This window comes from Rhinopithecus bieti, unplaced genomic scaffold (assembly GCF_001698545.2).
Source record: "Rhinopithecus bieti isolate Rb0 unplaced genomic scaffold, ASM169854v2 scaffold_39746, whole genome shotgun sequence".
Lineage (NCBI taxonomy): Eukaryota > Metazoa > Chordata > Mammalia > Primates > Cercopithecidae > Rhinopithecus > Rhinopithecus bieti.
The window spans coordinates 296,736-317,591 of NW_016816960.1; the positions used below are offsets into that span (position 1 = coordinate 296,736).

At 43.0% G+C, this 20,856-nt stretch overlaps 1 protein-coding gene across 16 annotated transcripts in view; it reads left to right on the forward strand.

The window, feature by feature from the left end:
• The window catches only part of MAP4 (microtubule associated protein 4), a 235,099-nt gene that overhangs the window by 62,796 nt on the left and 151,447 nt on the right, over positions 1-20,856 (forward strand). Inside the window, exon 1 of one of the 16 annotated variants that reach the window (XR_001882165.1) lies at positions 6,160-6,282. The exons of the other annotated variants lie outside the window; for them this stretch is intronic. The gene's annotated coding sequence lies outside the window, so the exon portion shown is untranslated. Of the gene's footprint in view, positions 1-6,159; positions 6,283-20,856 lie in introns of those variants that run through there. 16 annotated transcript variants of the gene reach the window in all.

Here is a 20,856-nt window from a genome sequence, read left to right on the forward strand (position 1 = left end):
TGTGTATATATATATATATATATATATATATATATATACACACACACACATTAGTTTGGGGATAGTTGATACCTTTAAAATATCAAATCTGGAAATAGTACATGATTGTGATCCTGCCATTTATTTAAGTCTTTCTTTCAATTTTTTTTTTGTTTTCTATGTAGCAGTCGTAGATACCTTTTATTAATTATTCTTAGGTAATTTTTAAAATGCCATTGTAAATGGTTTTTTTTTTTTTTTGAGACAGAATCTTGCTCTATTGTCCAGGCTGGACAGCAGTGGCGCAATCTCAGCCCACTGCAACCTCCATCTCCCAGGTTCAAGTGATTCTCCTGCCTCAGCCTGCCAAGTAGCTAGGATTACAGGCATGCGCCACCATGACCGGCTAATTTTTGTATTTCTAGTAGAGATGGGGTTTTGCCATGTTGGCCAGGCTGGTCTTAAACTTCTGGCTTCAAGTGATCTGCCAGCCTCAGCCTCCGAAAGTGCTGGGATTACAGGCATGAGCACACGGTGGTATTTTAAAGTTTTTAAATTTCCGATTGTTTTTGCTGGTACATAGGAATATAATTGGGTTTTTAATTTTAGAGTTCCACAACCTTAATTAATTTACTAATTCTAATTGTTGTTTAGTTTTCTATGTATGTACTCAGGTTGCCTCCAAATAATGAGTTATCTTTTTTTACTTCATAATCCTTATGGTTTTTAAAAACAATGCATATGCCTTTAATGTTTTATCTTGGCTCATTGCACAGTATTGATTAGAAGTGGCAATAGTATACACTCTCATTTCTATCCAAGCTCAAGGGAATGATATTTATTTGAGGGAGGTTTGCTTTTTTCTTTGTAGCTACCCTTTGTCAGATAAAGGATGTATCTTCTGTCCTAATTTGCTGAGTTTTTTTTTTCCCAGAACCTTTTCTGATTCTGAGAGGTGAGCTTTTAGTTTCTTAATCTGTTAATGTGGTGTACGTTAATAGATTCATGGCCTTATAGGTTTCTCCTAGAAGCACTCTCTTAGTAAATCACTTGCACAAAAATCCGTGCCTCAGATTCTACATCTAGTAAACTGATTCTAAAACACCTTTCTGACAAGGGGGTATGTGATGTCTTTCTAGTGTTAAGTTGTATTAATCCTGTGTTGTATTTCGTTTCAGTGAATTTTTTCTTGAATGGATTAGGTAGATTGTTGATTAATTCAGTGACCCTCAATTGTGGGTGCCTCTCAGAATCAACTTTAAGGAGATATCTCTGTGTCATGATTACCCTTACTTCAAGAAAACCAACAACACTGAGATTTTTGGTGCAGTAGCACATGCTTCTAGTCCCAGCTACCCGGGAGGCTGAGGTTGGAGGATCGCTTGAGCCCCAGAGCTTGAAGCTGTAGTGCACAATGAGCACACCTGTGACTAGCCAGTGCACTCCAGCCTGGACAACATAGTGAGGCCTTGTCTCTTAAAAAAACAAAATCAAAACAACAACAGCAAATAAAACTTACATTGCTTAACCCTGTCCCTGAGCAATTATGATTGTGTGTGTGTGTGTGTGTGTGTGTGTGTGTGTGTGTGTGTGTTTTAAACTTTTAACTCAGATTTTTACTTGTATTTCAGGTAAAATATTAAAAGTTATGTTACTAATAACTTGAAAGATCTCTTCAATTTTTGCTTGTTCAATTTTCATTTAATGATACTCACCCCTCTTTTTGAAAGCATCTGTAAGATATTAGGTCAAAGGCCGGGCGTGGTGGCTCAAGCCTGTAATCCCAGCACTTTGGGAGGCTGAGACGGGCGGATCACAAGGTCGGGAGATCAAGACCATCCTGGCTAACATGGTGAAACCCCGTCTCTACTAAAAAAATACAAAAAACTAGTTGGGCGAGGTGGTAGGCGCTTGTAGTCCCAGCTACTCGGGAGGCTGAGGCAGTAGAATGGCGGGAACCCGGGAGGCGGAGCTTGCAGTGAGCTGAGATCCGGCCACTGCACTCCAGCCAGGGTGACAGAGCGAGACTCTGTCTCAAAAAAAAAAAAAAAAAAAGATATTAGGTCAAAGTAAGGCCTTTGCCACAATTACAAAATGCTTGTTAAGTACTCCCGTAGAGTTTGTATCTTCTCCTTCCTGCTCAGAGAAGCTGAGCTACTCGACCCTAGTCATGCCTAGAACCAATACTTAGAAGAACCATGAAGGTGCTTCCAACTGTGCAAACATCAACCCTAGCAAGAGAAGGCTGGTATCATGGCATGGAACAGAACGCACCTAGCAGTACAAATGTGCATTTAATGAGAGCCTGTGAGGTTTCAAGTTTATTATATTTAGATGTCCAGGATAAAAGGTGAGAAAGATGCCATCCTAGTCATCTAGGAACTCAAGTGTAAGGGGAACTCTGGGTGGGACACACATTGTAAATAAACAATTATAAGGCTGGGCATGGTGGCTCACGCCTGAAATCCCAACACTTTGGGAGGCTGAGGCGGGCGAATCACTTGAGGTCAGGAGTTCGAGACCAGCCTGACCAACATGGTGAAACCCTGTCTCTACTAAAAATACAAAAATCTCCATCTCAAAAAAAAAAACCTCACAAAAAACAAACAAAATTACAGAATTGGCAGCACAAATTCCTATGTCCTCTTCTACTTTCCACTTTTCTTCATTTTCACTGATGTAAAGTAGAGTGAAACTTCACTTTGCTTAATGGGAGAAGTTTTTCTTTTCTTTTGTTATCGTTTTCAAGACAGGGCCTCGCTCTGTAGCCCAGGCTGGAGCAGTGGTGCTATCACAGCTCACTGCAGCCTTGAACTTCCCTTGCTCAAGTGATCCGCCCACCTCAGCCTCCCAAGTAGCTGGGACCACAGGTGTGCAGGCTAATTTTAAAATGTTTTCTGTGGAGACGCAGTCTCAACTGTGTTGCCCAGGCTGGTCTTGAACTCTTGGGCTCAAGCAGTTTTCCTGCCTCAGCCTCCCAGAATGCTGGGATTATAGGCATGAACCACCATGCCCAGCCAAAAGAGAATTTTTTCTTTAATAAAATATTTCTCAAAAGCTAAGAGCTGATCAAGTATGAATATTCTTCCTTTCTTCCAATCTCCTCAGCACTGTCATCCAAAAGTTACATGATATGCTTATTACTTTCTGACAGATAATATGAGCTGGTAACTATAGAGATTTAATATTTTAATAATTATAAAAGTTTTATATTTATATGATCATATTAACATGATGGTAGTAGCTGATACCTTTCTGTCTTTCTCTCTCTGTCTCTCAGAGATGTGGTCTCACTTTCTCGCCCAGACTGGAGTACAATGTTGTAATCATAGCTCACTGCATTCTCAAGCTCCTGGGCTCAAGGAATCCTACTGCCTCAACCTCCTGAGAGGCTGGCACTACAGGCACACACTACCAAGCCCAGCTAATTAAAAAATTTTTTTTTTGTAGAGATGGTGTCTTGCCATCTTGCCCAGACTAGTCTTGAATTCCTGGGCTCAAGTGGTCTTCCTGCTTTGGCCTCCCAAAGTTCTGGAATTACAGGTGTGAGTCACCATGGCAGGCCAGTAACTGGTCAACCATCTTGAATATTTGTTTTTGCTATATTGCATCAGGTCATGCTTTTCTAAAAGCAGAGAGAGCTATTTTTATTGCTTTGCCTAATAATGATAAGATGACCAGCATGGAGAGCTGATTCATACGGTTACTCCTTACTGGCTTTCTTTCCATAATTCCAGAAAACATGCTTGCTCTTGTACAAACTCAAGAAAGTTTGAGTTTAGAAAGTGGACGAAATGAGGTGAATATTCCTTTTTTTTATTTTTTGAGACAGAGTCTTGCTCTGTCACCCAGGCTGGAGTGCAGTGGTGTGATTTCGGCTCACTGAAACCTCCACCTCCCAGGTTCAAGAGATTCTCCTGCCTCAGCCTCCCAAGTAGCTGGGACTACAGGTGTGCACCACCACGTCCAGCTAATTTTTGTATTTTTGGTAGAGAGGGGTTTCACCTTGTTGGCCAGGCTGGTCTCAATCTCTTGACCTCGTAATCCGCCCACCTCAGCCTCCCAAAGTGCTGGGATTACAGGCATGAGCCACAGCGCCTGGCCAAGGTGAATATTCATAATTGTTGATAACCCTTCAGCCTTGAATCTGTTTATTCTTTTTATAGTTGTGAAGAGGTTTTGTAATTTTGGAACTTTTGATTAATTTCAAATTAGATTCTATTTCTAATAACTTCCATTGTGTCATTTTAGAAATGTGTTTTTAGCCCCTTGTTTTGTTGGTTTTTATCATTTTGGCCTGTCTCCTGTGTAATCTAGGAACAGAGACGGTATGCACATCACTTTGATGTGGTCCTTCTCTTCTGGGACCAAGCAGTTTACAGGAGCTGGTATATACAACTAACTACAGTAGGGGTCCCCAACACTCGGTCTGCAGACTGGGACCAGTCCATGGCCAGTTAGGAACTGGACTGCATGGCAGGAGGTGAGCAGCAGGTGAACAGCATTACATTAACTTTGCGATGAGTGTGCCTGAGTTCTGCCTTCTGTCAGATCAGCTTTAGATTCTTATAGGAGCGTGAACCCTATTGTGAACTGAGCATGCGATGGATCTAGGTTGCATGCTCCTATGAGAATCCTGTGAGAATGCCTGATGATCTGAGGTGGAAGAGTTTCATCCCGAAACCATCTCCTCCCCCTCACCTCTCCTGCTATCTGTGGAAAATTGTTTTCCACGAAACCTGTCCCTGATGCCAAAAAGGTTTGGGGACCACTGAACTACAGTATAGACCAGACTCTACTGTTGTAAGTACAGATGATGTATTAGGTTTGAATACCACTAGGAGAAAGATTCTAAAAAGGAGTCATAGAAAAGGTGGTAAGATGATTGATGTGGACCTTGATTTCAAGACTTTCACAAATGAGGAGGGAGAGAAGATAACTTCAAGTGTGGAGAGCAAATGAGCATAGGGTGTACAGTGATAATGTAAGATGGCAGATGGTCCCATGTGACTAAATTGTAGGGAGACCCCACATGGAAAGCTGCTGATGACTATGGTAGGTGATAGGACTAAGTCTTCTCAGTCAGCCTTGATATCACAGGAAAGAGTGTGGATTTACAAAAAAAAAGAAAAAAAAAAAAAAAAGAAAAAGACATCTAGGCATTGGGGTCCCTTTAAAGATCAGGTGGAATGTTTTCCTGATGTTCAGGATTCTTCCTGCCTGCCTCCCTCCTTGAAGAAGAAAAAAAATAGGTAGGTATAAGTAGTAGGTAGGTAAAGGTATATATAAGTGGTATAATTCAAAAAGTATTCAAAGTACAGTGAAGTCATTGTTTTAGATAAAAGCAGAAACTACAAAACTACAAGATTTTGCTTATTTTGTCATGCTCTTCTTCTGTTGGTGTTCTCTGGCTCTTTTAGCCTGATCCTTTGTCCCAGCCTCATTTATAAGTGGCTTGTTTTTTCCATTTCTCATTTTTTTTCATCTATTAAAGTGAGGGGATTTGATCCTAGATCATTAGAACTGGTGTATGCCTTTAGAGCCAGGCACGGTGGCTCATGCCTGTAATCCCAGCTCTTTGGAGGCCGAGGTGGCCTCAAGAGGTGGCCACTTGAGGCCAGTAGTTTGAGACCTGTCTGGCCAACATGATGAAACCTCCTCTCTACTGAAAATACAAAAATTAGCCAGGCATGGTGGTATGCACGCCTGCAATCGCAGCTACTCAGGAGGTTGAGGCAGGAGAATCACTTGAACCCAGGAGTTGGAGGTTGCAGTGAGCCGAGATCATGCCACTGTATTCTCCAGCCTGGGCCAACAGGCCAAGACCCTGTCTCCCCAAAAAAAAAAAGCCTTTAGAATGTGATTAGAAATAATTTTGGATTGGTATAGATTAACTCTGAATGTTTTCTGTGTTAATTAGAGGAAGGAAGTGGGATAAATGTAAAGTTTAAAAAAATGCTCCTTTTTCAAAATTTGGACGGGTTAGGTATTATTAAGAATCTTTTAAAGTTTTACTCATTTAAAAAATTCAGATAAAATGGAAGATTCATTCTTAAGGATGGTGATATCAGAAATGTAAATGCTGTGTCATTGTCATTTCTTATTTTGGCCTACATAACCAGACTTCAGACATCATGCTGCCTGTATCACATGGCTAACAGTGGGAGGTATCTGGTTTATTCTTCCTGGAGAAATAGATTGAAATTCATTTAAACAGAAATGTTGAAGGCAGGTGCCTGATCCAAAGTGCATTTAGTCAGGACTGAACACAAGCTGCCTGGATAGTTCCTGTAAGGAAGCAAGGTAACCTTTTAACTTTGTGATACAAGGTTTTATGTATGTGAATATGTGTGTGCAAGTGTATACAGTATTTTTATATCCAGAGGACAGGGCTCCCTTAAATGGGGGGTTGGGGGGGACTCTTTGGTAACTGCATGAAAGTAAAATGTAACTTCTTTAAACCTGTATCCGTGTGTTCTTTCATGTAGGAATGTAGCTGTTTGATGGCCTCAGCTACTCTAGTAATCAAGGGCTCTCTGCTGTTGCTAATCCTATGATGAACAGGACAAATGGTGGTTATGAACAGAACCCTGTCAAGCCTGGGAATTCCATCAGTTTGTAATCACACAGCTGTTGTCCTTGAACTGTGTAGGGAGGAACCTAGGGGTGTACAGTTAATATATTTTACAGGGGATTGTAGTTCATTGCTCAGGATAGTCAAGATCTTCCTCAGTTGTCTGTTGCTGTCTGCAAGTCTTGTTCGGAGGAGAAGCAGGAGAAATTCAGATTTGTCTGAGGAATCATATGTCTGTGAACTGTGTAAGATGGTAGTTGATTCCTATAGATATCCTTGCTAAAGATTTATTTTTAAGTAAAATACCATTTTGCTTGAAAGTATAAATCAAGATTTTGTGGTTAAATAAATTAAAAGCAATACAACTGCCAGACAAAGTTCTGCTTGATGTGTAACAGGCCTCTGAAAGAAGTTCAGTAAGAAACAAATCTGGGTAATAAAGTTAATTAGTAACTAAAAACCTGCTAGGCATACTAAAAAAAAATCTGATGTTGAATATGAAATTATTATGAAGCAGGCTTTACTTGTATCCATCAAGATAATAAATGATCTCCCACACTGGCTGCAACGTGGGGTTCCTTTCAAGCCTGAGGAACAAGCACTGTATTTTGGCCACAGCATTCTCACTAATGTCCTAGGATAGCAGCTTAGTGTTGGCTTTAGAATTCTCTGTCATTTAAATGTCATGCATTTAACAAACTTATAAAATAACAACGTATAAAATAAAATATTAACCCAGATATCTTTACGGTTATGTGTCTTGTCCATAACCCACCCACTCACCCAAAAAAGGACAGGCTATCGATTATAGAGAAAATGTAAGGGAACATTATAAGCAGTATCCTCCCTTTAGTAATAATTATTAAAATTTTAATAAATGGGTTGTTTGGAACTCAAAATGATTTGCCTCAAAGAAACAAAGTTATCACTTACAACGTTGTCTCTAAAGTAGTCCAGGTCACTGAGAAGAAAGTTTCTTCCTTTCTGCTGAAACTGACAGGAGGCAAGATTTCGAAAGATACCAAGCTTGTCTTTAGCATTGTATTAACTTCCTTTCTTTTGCCTCCTAGGGCTCCTGGGCCTGTATACCTTCTCCCTACTTTGATACCATATCTATATCTGCTTTATTTCCTGGAAGTTCCCATGTTGCCAAAATATTTTTCTTCCTTTTTCACACCAGAACCAAAAATTCAGACATCTTCAATAGAACCATCTCTGGGATGAACAATGGTCTTTCCAGGGGTGTACGTTTTCTTTCCCACTTTCAAATTAAGAAATAGGATTCTGTACTTTTAAAAAGAGAATGCTGCCTACTGCAAATGAATGTTGGTAGAAATTTGGCTAATATGACACAGTAAAATGAAAGTACTACAGTGGTTAGGAAAAGTGAGTATGATGGTGGGAGTTAGGCTTCTATTCTTGCTTTTTTTTTTTTTTTTTTTGAATCAAGGTTTCACTCTGTTGCTCACGCCGGAGTGCAGTGGTGCAATAGTGGCTCACCGCAGCCTCGACCTCCTGGGCTCAATCAGTCCTCCCACCTCAGCCTCCTGAGTAGCGGGGACTACAGGGCACGTGCCACCATGCCTGGCTAATTTTTGCACGTGTTTGTAGAGATGGGGTTTTGCTATGTTGCTCAAGCTCTGTTCTAGCTTTTCGTGAGTTTTTTTTCCTTTCATTTTAGCTCTCCTAGTAGCACCTTTCAAGGGATAAATAGAAGAGGACAGAGACAGCAACAGGCCATTGGTAAACCAGATTGCCAATTTCTCATCAGACAGAATGAGCACAGACTGCAAGTGAATGGCTCTAGATGCGAATGACCTAAAATTTTCAGGAGGACTTCATGGAACTTAAAAGGTTCTTCAGAACTTCTGTGTAATTAAGTTAGATATTAACAAACACTGTTTAATCTATATAGACCTGTAAAATATTTTTAGTACAGTAATTAATTCCAGAGTTTGTAAACTATCCAAAGTAAAGCATACAACAGAGAAAGTACTGTGGCCTCATCCTATATTCTTATTTCCTGTTTATGAGCACCTAGCTCTTAATAGTGAGACTGTAGTTAAGAGAGTATTTTATCATCATGCCATGTAGTTGCCTCTTGCCTTAGTTTACCTATTTTCAAAAACCCTGCTCACTGATAGTTTCACTTCAGGCATGTCGTCAGAATGAAAGATCAGATATACAAAGTGCTGTGCTTGAAAACTGTGTGTTCCCTTGGTGCCTGGTTAGATAATACGGGGCTTATTTTCTGGCAGAGTGGTGTTGAGTCTCCTTTGATGTTAGCCAGAACTGGGTGGAGTTTCTTAAGCTCTACTCAGATTGGCTCAAGCAGGGCACCGTGCACTGGTGAATTTGTTTTCAGTCCCTTCCTTTGCCAAAAAGCTTTTGTTTTTTAATAAATCTCAACTCAGTTATGATTGAGAATACTTGATATATGAAATAATAGTTCATATTCACAGTGAGGGTCTTAGGAGGTTTATTTATAGCTAACTGAAATGATGCAGCCAAATTACAAGTAGCTGATAGAATAATCAACCTCAGTAAACATTTAACATAACACTCTCATTTTACAGATTAGAGAACTCAGCCCCGAAAGGTGACTCATTCAAGGCCACAGTTGAGTGTCAGATTAAACTGGTGCTTCAGTAAAGCATAGGAACTTCTGTTCCCAGCTTTCAAATTCTCTTGACTCTTACTCACAAATCTATTTAAAGTTAACTTTATTTTCTGTATGGATAGAAGAGGAATAGTATAAATGGTCAATGAGAGTTTTTTTTTTTTTAGAGTAAATGCTTCTTATTCACAAGCGTTCATTTTTTGATCCTCCTGAACATCCAGATTTGAAAATAATAGTGTCATATCCTTTTATCCATAAAATATGTAACTAAGCAGTTAAGGCATAACTGAATAGTAAACTTCAAGTGATTCCGTGTTAGATGAAATTCATACATGAATTTATTAAAATTAATTTTGGAATACTCGAAGAACCAGTTTAACATCTCTAGAGCATTTAAAGAGTATATTGTACTTATACATGTTTCAGAGTGGAATAACTATAACATTGAATAATCTCTTTAATTTATTGAAAACTGGGGATTTCTGGGGAAAAAAAAACAATAGTACTTTAACTTGAAAAATGATACTAGCATTACCTTTTTAGGATCATTTTCCATAAGGTAGGGGTGTGTGTGTGTGTGTGTGTGTGTGTGTGTGTGTATTTTAAAATCGTATTCTATTTATGTGGTGACAGGTAAAGAATAGCTTAACTGTTGATGAAATACAGATGCTAAGTGGCTAGGTAGATGTGCTCATAGCCTCATGACCTTCCCACTTTGCAACTGTGTAATTTTCTATCGGTTTTACCCTCTTAGGCTGCATTTTAGCTACTGTTCATATTCCATGAACCACTCTCAGCCCAGGAAGTCATCTGGGAGTGTGTGTGTGTGGGGTGTGGGGATGCTGAGGGCTGGGTAGGGGAAAGATTACAATGGATAAAAGCTGCCCTTTGATAATCTGCATTCTGGTAAATTATATTTAAAATGTATTGGTGTTTTGGCTGTATTTTACCCTGTGCCTTATATTAGGAAAAGTTTTGAGTAGATTGTATCATGTAAATGTCATTATATATTTCTGGGGAAAATTAAATTCACTGGGCTTTTATGGTATGTTGTTAAGGATGGCACAGATGTCCTTTTAAGTTCTCTTTGACCATGAAGCTGATGAAGGATTTTTGCTCCTTAGCTCAACTAGGTCCAAGTTCTTGTCTCACGAGCAGGACGAATTAGGCACGTGAGTGGAGTAGAATTTATTAATCGAAAGGAAAGCTCTTAGCAAAAAGAGAACGTGGTGGGTGGTTCTACTACCCGAAGACAGGAAAGTTCCCCAATATGGCTGAGCCTGGGGCTCTTTATTGATTCAGAATGGGGAGTGTGTGCTGATTGGTTTGTGAGTATGCAAAAAAGGTCAAAGCAAAGACACTACTCAAAGGTGGGCAGGACAGTGTAGAAAACCAATTAGGAAAGGGTAGGTACAGGTTAAATAGGTGAAGGATAGGGATCAGTCATGCCAAACGGGAAGGCAGGTTCTCAACCCAATCCGAGGATTTACCCAGGACAGTTTTCGGATTAAAGTTCGGGTTTCACTGAGGACCCACCCCTGTCTGCCTAGACATTTGTTTGCCTCCTGCCTCTATCAAAACTAGTTATAGACATCCTTTTTAGTTTTTGGTTCATAACAGCTCCCAAAGCGTGACTAGTAATAATAGTTGTCAGAGATAGAATAGGAAAAAGGCATAACTGAATAGTAAAAGCAACTGAATAGTTGCTTTTCATGGAATTCTTTGACATTATAATCTGTTAGGCTTTTAAAAGCTCTTTAATGAACTCATTTCTCAGCATTTTCCCTGTCATAATCTGGAGTTACAATAATACTTTATATGTAAAGTAGGCTGGACGAGCACAGAATAGGGCTTCCCACCCACATTTGTCTGTTATAAATGGGTCACAGGTATGCCACTACTACTATAGGAACTTTTTTTTGAGACAGAGTCTCGCTCTGTTACGCAGGTTGGAGTGCAGTGGCATGATCTCGGCTCACTGCAGCCTCTGCCTCCTATGTTCAAGCGATTTTCCTGCCTCAGCCTCCTGAGTAGCTGGGATTACAGGTGCATACCATCTAAATAATAAAAATTAGCGCCCAGCTAGTTTTTACGATTTTGTATTTTTTGTAGAGATAGGATTTTACTGTGTTGGCCAGGCTGGTCTCAATCTCCTGGCTTCAAGTGATCCGCCCACCTTGGTCTCTCGAAGTGCTGGGATTACAGGCTGGGATTACCAAGTCCAGTTCCTACTATAGGAACCATTGAATTCCTATTTATGGTTCCTTCAGAAAAGCTGCTAAATTCTGAATTGAGCAGTGGTTATTCAAATAGTGGAATTTATAATTCCAGTAGTGTGAGTTGGTATTTGCTGTGGACAACAGCTCTGTCATGTGACAGGACCCCCCTTTGGCAGCAAAGCTATCAGTTTTTGTCACGAGCCCCACACTACTTGTTTTAGTCAGAGTTCTCTTAGAGGGACAAAACTAATAGGATGTATCTCCAAAAGGGAATTTATTATTGATTTACATGATCACAAGGTCCCACAATAGACTGTCTGCAAGCTAAGAAGCAAGGAGAGCTAATCCGAGTCCCCAAACTGAAGAACTTGGAGTCTGATGTTCGAGGGCAGGAAGCAACCAGCTTGGGAGAAAGATATAGGCTGGGAGGCTAGGCCCATCTCACCTCTTCATGTGTTTCTGCCTGCTCTGTATTCCCTGGTGGCTGATTAGATGGTGCCTACCCAGGTAAGGGTGGGTCTGCTTTCCCCAGCCCACTGACTCAAATGTTAATCTCCTTTGGTAACACCCTCGCAGACATGCCCAGGATCAATATTGCATCCTTCAATCCCATCAAGTTGACAGTATTAACATTACAAGCCCACCCCTTGTCAACTTGAACCCATACACATCTCCTGAGATCATGTGTAATTTTCAAATAAAGATAATAATGTCATAGTTACACGTAATATAATAAAACTATCCTTCATACAACCAGAAACACACCAATCCCCAACCCAAATACTATTACATAAAGTTAACAATACTTAAATGCTGTTATGAAATCAATAAATCTTATGTCACATGATAAAGGAAAAGGAAATATAAAGTGAAGATATTAGTACAAGTGTATACATACACAAACATGTTTTAACAAACGAAGGAGGAAATACTCATGGCAGTTACAGTCCTCAGTTCTGCAGCTGGTCACGTGGTCATAGCTGGTATTGATGACTACCTTCTACCCATTCTGTATTAACTTTGCCTTCCCCAGATACCTCAGCAGGTGATGGTTTTTTTTCCTGGTGGAGTGACCCAAACCTTCATTCCTGAACGGTCCAGGTCATTTGTAGTCCTGCCTGGATTTGGCTGTTGTAGTTTCGCATTGACCTTAATCACAGGGCATGGTAATACTAAGAGATGCCCTAATGGATCTCCTGTATTCCATGCATACTCTTCCTTACCTCCGTTGTGGAATTGTAGACTGATTTCATCTTGATAGTCTGGGTCAGTCACCTTAACCAACATTGTAACTCCCTTCTGAGCCTGTTGACTTAAAGGGAGGAGGAGCCCAAAGTGTCCAGGTGACAATCTTAACTTCCAGTGTGATGGAATCATTGTTGTGTCTCCTGGTGGCAGCACTCCTCCCTCTGGAATTAAGACCTCTAGGCCACCACAACATAATGTTGCAGGAGAGGAAGCAAAATTTTGCTAGTGGATCACTAGGAGTGATGGTGAGTGGTGCCACTTCCACTTCCACTTCCACCCCTTGATTCCTGGACCCGTGAATCCTGGTTGTGGGAGAAACAGTACCATGTACTGGACACTGATTCAGAGGATACACAGCCTTCTGGAGAACTTTCCCCAGTCCTGCAAAGTATTGTCACCTAGTTGGTGTTATAATTGTGACTTCAATAGGCCATTCCACCGTTCTGTCAATCCAGCTGCTTTAGGATGATGGAGAACATGGTAAGACCAGTGAATTCCATGAGCATCAGCCTACTGTCGCACTTCTTTAGCTGCCAAGTGAATGCCTTGGTCAGATGCTGTGCTGCGTGGAATGCCATAATGGTGGATAAGGCATTCCATAAGTTGGCCAGGTGCGGTGGCTCATGCCTGTAATCCCAGCACTTTGGGAGGCCAAGGCGAGCAGATCACTTGAGGTCAGGAGTTCAAGGCCAGCCTGGCCAACATGGTGAAACCCCATCTGTACTGAAAATACAAAATTAGCTGGGTGTGGTTGCGGGTGCCTGTAATCCTAGCTACTTGGGAGGCTGAGGCAGGAGAATCACTTGAACCCGGGAGGCGGATGTTGCAGAGAGCCAAGATTGTGCCACTGTACTCCAGCCTGGGCAATACAGTGAGACCCCGTCTCAAAACAACAACAACAACAACAAAAGCATTCCACAAATGGTAGTCTTGGCAGAAGCATTGCATACAGGATGGGCAAACCCATATCCAGAGTAAGTGTCTATTTGAGTGAGGGCAATCCTTTGCCCTTTCCATGATGGAAGAGGTCCAGTATAATCAATCTGCCACCGGGTAGCAGCTGATCACCCAAGGAATGGTGACATACTGAGGCCTTGGTGGTGGTCTCTGCTGCTGGCAAATTGGGCACTCAGCAGTGGCCATAGCCAGGTCAGCCTTGGTGAGTGGAAGTCCATGTTGCTGAGCCCATGCATAACCTCCATCCCTGCCACCATGGCCGCTTTGTTGGCCATGGGCGATGGCAGGGGTTTTGGGGAAAGAGGCTGAGTGGTGTCCACAAAATGGGTCGTCCTATCCATTAGATTATTAAACTCCTCCTCCGCTGAGGTCACCCGTTGGTGAGCACTCACACGGGATACAAATATCTTCAGTCTTTGACCACTCAGAGAGGTCCATCCACATACCTCTTCCCCAAATTTCTTTGTCACGAAGTTTCCAGTCATGCTCCTTCCAAGTCCCTGACCATCCAGCCAAACTATTGGTTACAGCCCATGAATCAGTATATAATCACACATCTGGCCATTTCTCCTCCCATGCAAAGTGCACAGCTGGGTGCACTGCTCTAAGTTCTGCCCACTGGGAAGATTTCCCTTCATCGTTGTCCTGCAGGGATGTCCTAGAAAGGGGCTGTAGTGCTGCAGCTGTCCACTTTTGGGTGGTGCCTGCATATCATGCAGAACCGTCTGTGAAGCAGGCCCTAATCTTCTTTTCCTCTGTCAGCTGATCATAGGGAACTCCCCATGAGGCCATCGATGCAGACTGGGGAGAGAAGGCATGGTGGCAGGAGTGGAGGCCATGGGCATTTGAGCCACTTCCTCATGTAATTTACTTGTGCCTTCAGGACCTTCTTGAGCCCGATGACGCATATACCACTTCCATTTGATGATGGAATGCTGCTATGCACAACCCACTTCATGGTTAGATGGGTCTGAAAGCACCTAGCTCATGATAGGCAGTTCAGGTCACATGGTGACTTGATGACCCATAGTCAAACATTCAGTTTCCACCAAAGCCCAGTAACAGGCCAAGAACTGACTCTCAAAAGGAGAGTAGTTGGTTGGGCATGGTGGTTCACATCTGTAATCAGCACTTTGGGAGGCTGAGGTGGGCAGATCACGAGGTCAAGAGATTGAGACCATCCTGGCCAACATGGTGAAACCCCATCTTTACTAAAAATACAAAAATTAGCTGAAAGTGGTGGCGCACACCTGTATTCCCAGCTACTTGGGAGCCTGAGGCAGGAGAATCGCTTGAACCCAGGAGGTGGAGGTTGCAGTGAGCCGAGATCGCACCACTGCACTCCAGCTTGGCGAGAGTGACACTGCATCTCAAAAAAAAAAAAAAAAAGAGNCCCATACACATCTCCTGAGATCATGTGTAATTTTCAAATAAAGATAATAATGTCATAGTTACACGTAATATAATAAAACTATCCTTCATACAACCAGAAACACACCAATCCCCAACCCAAATACTATTACATAAAGTTAACAATACTTAAATGCTGTTATGAAATCAATAAATCTTATGTCACATGATAAAGGAAAAGGAAATATAAAGTGAAGATATTAGTACAAGTGTATACATACACAAACATGTTTTTAACAAACGAAGGAGGAAATACTCATGGCAGTTACAGTCCTCAGTTCTGCAGCTGGTCACGTGGTCATAGCTGGTATTGATGACTACCTTCTACCCATTCTGTATTAACTTTGCCTTCCCCAGATACCTCAGCAGGTGATGGTTTTTTTTCCTGGTGGAGTGACCCAAACCTTCATTCCTGAACGGTCCAGGTCATTTGTAGTCCTGCCTGGATTTGGCTGTTGTAGTTTCGCATTGACCTTAATCACAGGGCATGGTAATACTAAGAGATGCCCTAATGGATCTCCTGTATTCCATGCATACTCTTCCTTACCTCCGTTGTGGAATTGTAGACTGATTTCATCTTGATAGTCTGGGTCAGTCACCTTAACCAACATTGTAACTCCCTTCTGAGCCTGTTGACTTAAAGGGAGGAGGAGCCCAAAGTGTCCAGGTGACAATCTTAACTTCCAGTGTGATGGAATCATTGTTGTGTCTCCTGGTGGCAGCACTCCTCCCTCTGGAATTAAGACCTCTAGGCCACCACAACATAATGTTGCAGGAGAGGAAGCAAAAATTTTGCTAGTGGATCACTAGGAGTGATGGTGAGTGGTGCCACTTCCACTTCCACTTCCACCCCTTGATTCCTGGACCCGTGAATCCTGGTTGTGGGAGAAACAGTACCATGTACTGGACACTGATTCAGAGGATACACAGCCTTCTGGAGAACTTTCCCCCAGTCCTGCAAAGTATTGTCACCTAGTTGGTGTTATAATTGTGACTTCAATAGGCCATTCCACCGTTCTGTCAATCCAGCTGCTTTAGGATGATGGAGAACATGGTAAGACCAGTGAATTCCATGAGCATCAGCCTACTGTCGCACTTCTTTAGCTGCCAAGTGAATGCCTTGGTCAGATGCTGTGCTGCGTGGAATGCCATAATGGTGGATAAGGCATTCCATAAGTTGGCCAGGTGCGGTGGCTCATGCCTGTAATCCCAGCACTTTGGGAGGCCAAGGCGAGCAGATCACTTGAGGTCAGGAGTTCAAGGCCAGCCTGGCCAACATGGTGAAACCCCATCTGTACTGAAAATACAAAAATTAGCTGGGTGTGGTTGCGGGTGCCTGTAATCCTAGCTACTTGGGAGGCTGAGGCAGGAGAATCACTTGAACCCGGGAGGCGGATGTTGCAGAGAGCCAAGATTGTGCCACTGTACTCCAGCCTGGGCAATACAGTGAGACCCCGTCTCAAAACAACAACAACAACAACAAAAAGCATTCCACAAATGGTAGTCTTGGCAGAAGCATTGCATACAGGATGGGCAAACCCATATCCAGAGTAAGTGTCTATTTGAGTGAGGGCAATCCTTTGCCCTTTCCATGATGGAAGAGGTCCAGTATAATCAATCTGCCACCGGGTAGCAGCTGATCACCCAAGGAATGGTGACATACTGAGGCCTTGGTGGTGGTCTCTGCTGCTGGCAAATTGGGCACTCAGCAGTGGCCATAGCCAGGTCAGCCTTGGTGAGTGGAAGTCCATGTTGCTGAGCCCATGCATAACCTCCATCCCTGCCACCATGGCCGCTTTGTTGGCCATGGGCGATGGCAGGGGGTTTTGGGGAAAGAGGCTGAGTGGTGTCCACAAAATGGGTCGTCCTATCCATTAGATTATTAAACTCCTCCTCCGCTGAGGTCACCCGTTGGTGAGCACTCACACGGGATACAAATATCTTCAGTCTTTGACCACTCAGAGAGGTCCATCCACATACCTCTTCCCCAAATTTCTTTGTCACGAAGTTTCCAGTCATGCTCCTTCCAAGTCCCTGACCATCCAGCCAAACTATTGGTTACAGCCCATGAATCAGTATATAATCACACATCTGGCCATTTCTCCTCCCATGCAAAGTGCACAGCTGGGTGCACTGCTCTAAGTTCTGCCCACTGGGAAGATTTCCCTTCATCGTTGTCCTGCAGGGATGTCCTAGAAAGGGGCTGTAGTGCTGCAGCTGTCCACTTTTGGGTGGTGCCTGCATATCATGCAGAACCGTCTGTGAAGCAGGCCCTAATCTTCTTTTCCTCTGTCAGCTGATCATAGGGAACTCCCCATGAGGCCATCGATGCAGACTGGGGAGAGAAGGCATGGTGGCAGGAGTGGAGGCCATGGGCATTTGAGCCACTTCCTCATGTAATTTACTTGTGCCTTCAGGACCTTCTTGAGCCCGATGACGCATATACCACTTCCATTTGATGATGGAATGCTGCTATGCACAACCCACTTCATGGTTAGATGGGTCTGAAAGCACCTAGCTCATGATAGGCAGTTCAGGTCACATGGTGACTTGATGACCCATAGTCAAACATTCAGTTTCCACCAAAGCCCAGTAACAGGCCAAGAACTGACTCTCAAAAGGAGAGTAGTTGGTTGGGCATGGTGGTTCACATCTGTAATCAGCACTTTGGGAGGCTGAGGTGGGCAGATCACGAGGTCAAGAGATTGAGACCATCCTGGCCAACATGGTGAAACCCCATCTTTACTAAAATACAAAATTAGCTGAAAGTGGTGGCGCACACCTGTATTCCCAGCTACTTGGGAGCCTGAGGCAGGAGAATCGCTTGAACCCAGGAGGTGGAGGTTGCAGTGAGCCGAGATCGCACCACTGCACTCCAGCTTGGCGAGAGTGACACTGCATCTCAAAAAAAAAAAAAAAAGAGTGGTTATCTGCAGAATATGGCAAGGCCTTGCTCCAAAATCCTAGAAGTCTCCATTGCGATTCACCTATGGGAGCCTGCCAAAGGCTCCAAACAACATCCCTATCTGCCACTGACACATTAAACACCACTGGATCTGCTGGGTCATATGGCCCAGGTGGCAGAGCAGCTTGCACAGCAGTCTGGACCTGTTGCAGAGCCTTCTCCTGTTCTGGACCCCACTCAAAACTGGCAGCCTTTCAGGTCACTCAGTAAATGGGCTGGAGTAATACACCCAAATAAGGAACGTGTTGCCTCCAAAATCCACATATGCCCACTAGGCATTGTGCCTCTTTCTTGGTTGTAGGAGAGGCCAAACACAGCAACTTATCCTTTACCTTAGAGGGAATATCTGGACAGGCCCCACACCACTGGATCCCTAGAAATTTTACTGAGACAGAAGGTCCCTGAATTTTAGTCGGATTTGTTTCCCATCCTCTGGCATGCAAATGTCACAATAAGTCCAGTGTGTTTGCTACTTCTTGATCACTGAATCCACTCTGCATAATGTCATCAATGTAATGGACCAGTGTGATATCTTGCGGAAGCGAAAAGTGATCAAGATCTCTCCAACTAAGATTATGACAAAAAGCTGGAGAGTTGATATACCCCTGAGGTAGGACAGTAAAGGTATATTGCTGGCCTTGCCAGCTGACGGCAGATTGCTTCTGGTGGTCCTTATGGACAGGAGTGGAGAAAGGCATTTGCAGAGTCAATGGCTGCATACCAGGTACCAGGAGATGTGTTAATTTGCTGAAGCAATGAAACCACATCTGGTACAGCAGCTGCAATTGGAGTCACCACTTGGTTAAGCTTATGATAATCCACTATCCAAGATCCATCTGTCTTCTGCACAGGCCAAATGGGAGAGTTAACGGGGATGTGGTGGGAATCACCACTTCTGTATCTTTCAAGTCCTTGATGGTGGCACTGATCTCTGGAGTCCCTCCAGGGATGCGATATTGTTTTTGATTTACTATTTTTTTAGGTAGAGGCAGCTGTAAGGGCTTCCTTTCCCACCATGATAGCCCTCACCCTAGCTGTCAGGGAACCCATGTGGGAGTTCTGCCAGCTTCTAAGTATGTCTGTGCCAATTCTGCATTCTGGCACTGGGGTAATGACCACAGGATGAGTCCAGGGACCCACTGGACCCACTGTAAGTCAGACCTAAGCTAAAACTCCATTAATTACTTGACCTCCATGAGCCCCTAGTTTAACTGGAGGACCACGATGATGTTTTAAGTCCCCTGGAATCAACGTCAGCTCAGAGCCAGTGTCCAGTAGTCCCCAAAGTGAAAGGTTGGATGGAGGTCTCCTTGGGGAAGGATGGGAGAAAGATTCACTGCATAAATTGTCAGTAATGTAGTGGGGTCCTTCCTCAAGGGAACCTGGCCTCGCCTTCATTCAAGAGGTTCTGGGTCTGTAAACTGGCTAAAGTCTGGAAATTGATTGATTTCCATTTGATTGAGGGGCCATGATTCACTTTTTATAATTCAAATTAGTCTTTCATCTATTCGACCTAGAATTTTTCTGTTTGTATAAATTAAGTAGGAATGCAGTAGGCTTCCTGTCTGTTTCACTTCTAGGAACACTGTGATTAATTAGCCAATGCCAGAGCTCTACATGAGTCAGACTATTCTGATTGTCACTTTGCCTCTGTTGTCCATTACGGTAGCTACGCTTACCTTGCCTTTGATGGTTGAGTGCTGTCACTTGGCCCCTGCCACTTTGGGATCCAGTTATTCCCGTCGTATTTCAATTTTGTAGTTGAGTGACTACAAAGCATTGGTAGTCACAAGGCATTGGTCAAGGGTATATCTTCTGGACCCTCCCGGCTGCGATGAGTAGGTCTAAAGTGAGTATTGGATACTCCACCATCTCAATCTCCCTAAGCCTTTGGATCCCTTCCTCTACATTAAACCAAGAGATATCAGGCATTTCCAGCTCCCTCACAGTGGGCCATCTTTTAATGCATATTTCAGCTAACCAAGCAAATAAACTATTAGAACCTTATTTTAACTTCCTGAGCTGCAACATTAAATGCAGAGTCCCTACTTAGTGCACCCAAATCAATAAATTCATCCTGATCCAACTCTATGTGCCTTCCACCATTATCCCATACCCTTAATATCCATTCCCATGCCTGTTCTCCAGATTGCTGTTTATATAAATTAGAGAACAGTTCTTTTTTGTTTTGTTTTGTTTTAGGGAGTCTTGTTCTGTCGCCCAGGCTGGAGTGCAGTGGCACAATCTCGCCTCACTGCAACCTCCGCCTCGCGGATTCATGTGATTCTCCTGCCTCAGCCTCCCAAGTAGCTGGGATTACAGGTGCACAACACCACACCTGGCTAATTTTTTGTATTTTTAGTAGAGACGGGGTTTCACTATGTTGGCCAGACTGGTCTCAAACTCCTGACCTCATGATCCGCCCACCTCGTTCTCCCAAAGTGCTGGGATTACAGGCGTGAGCCACCGTGCCCAGCCGAGAACAGTTCTTTTTGAGTGTAGCGCACCTCCTCCTGGGTCACACTCTCAACCTCACCTCTAGGGACCTGCAGGACTTGAGTTATTGGTCTAGAAGCAAATGGGTATTGCAGGTACCTTCTGAGGAAAATCATCATTATCTTGCCTGGCAACATATACAATCAAGTTGACACTCATTATTAACCATCATACTAATAAAAGTGTAATTCTTGCTGACCAAACTGGGCTGTGGGCTAAGATGGGAGTGGAAATAGCTCTAGACAAAAGGGCCATAGACTCTTCCTGGTCTTAACCAAAGTTCAAGCAGATTTCAAGAATGCAAAGCTTCTCAACTTGTGTTCTACAGTTTATTAATGTCCAGTGCTTTGGAATGGCTGTTGGTAACAGTTTTGTCCAATTTAATACC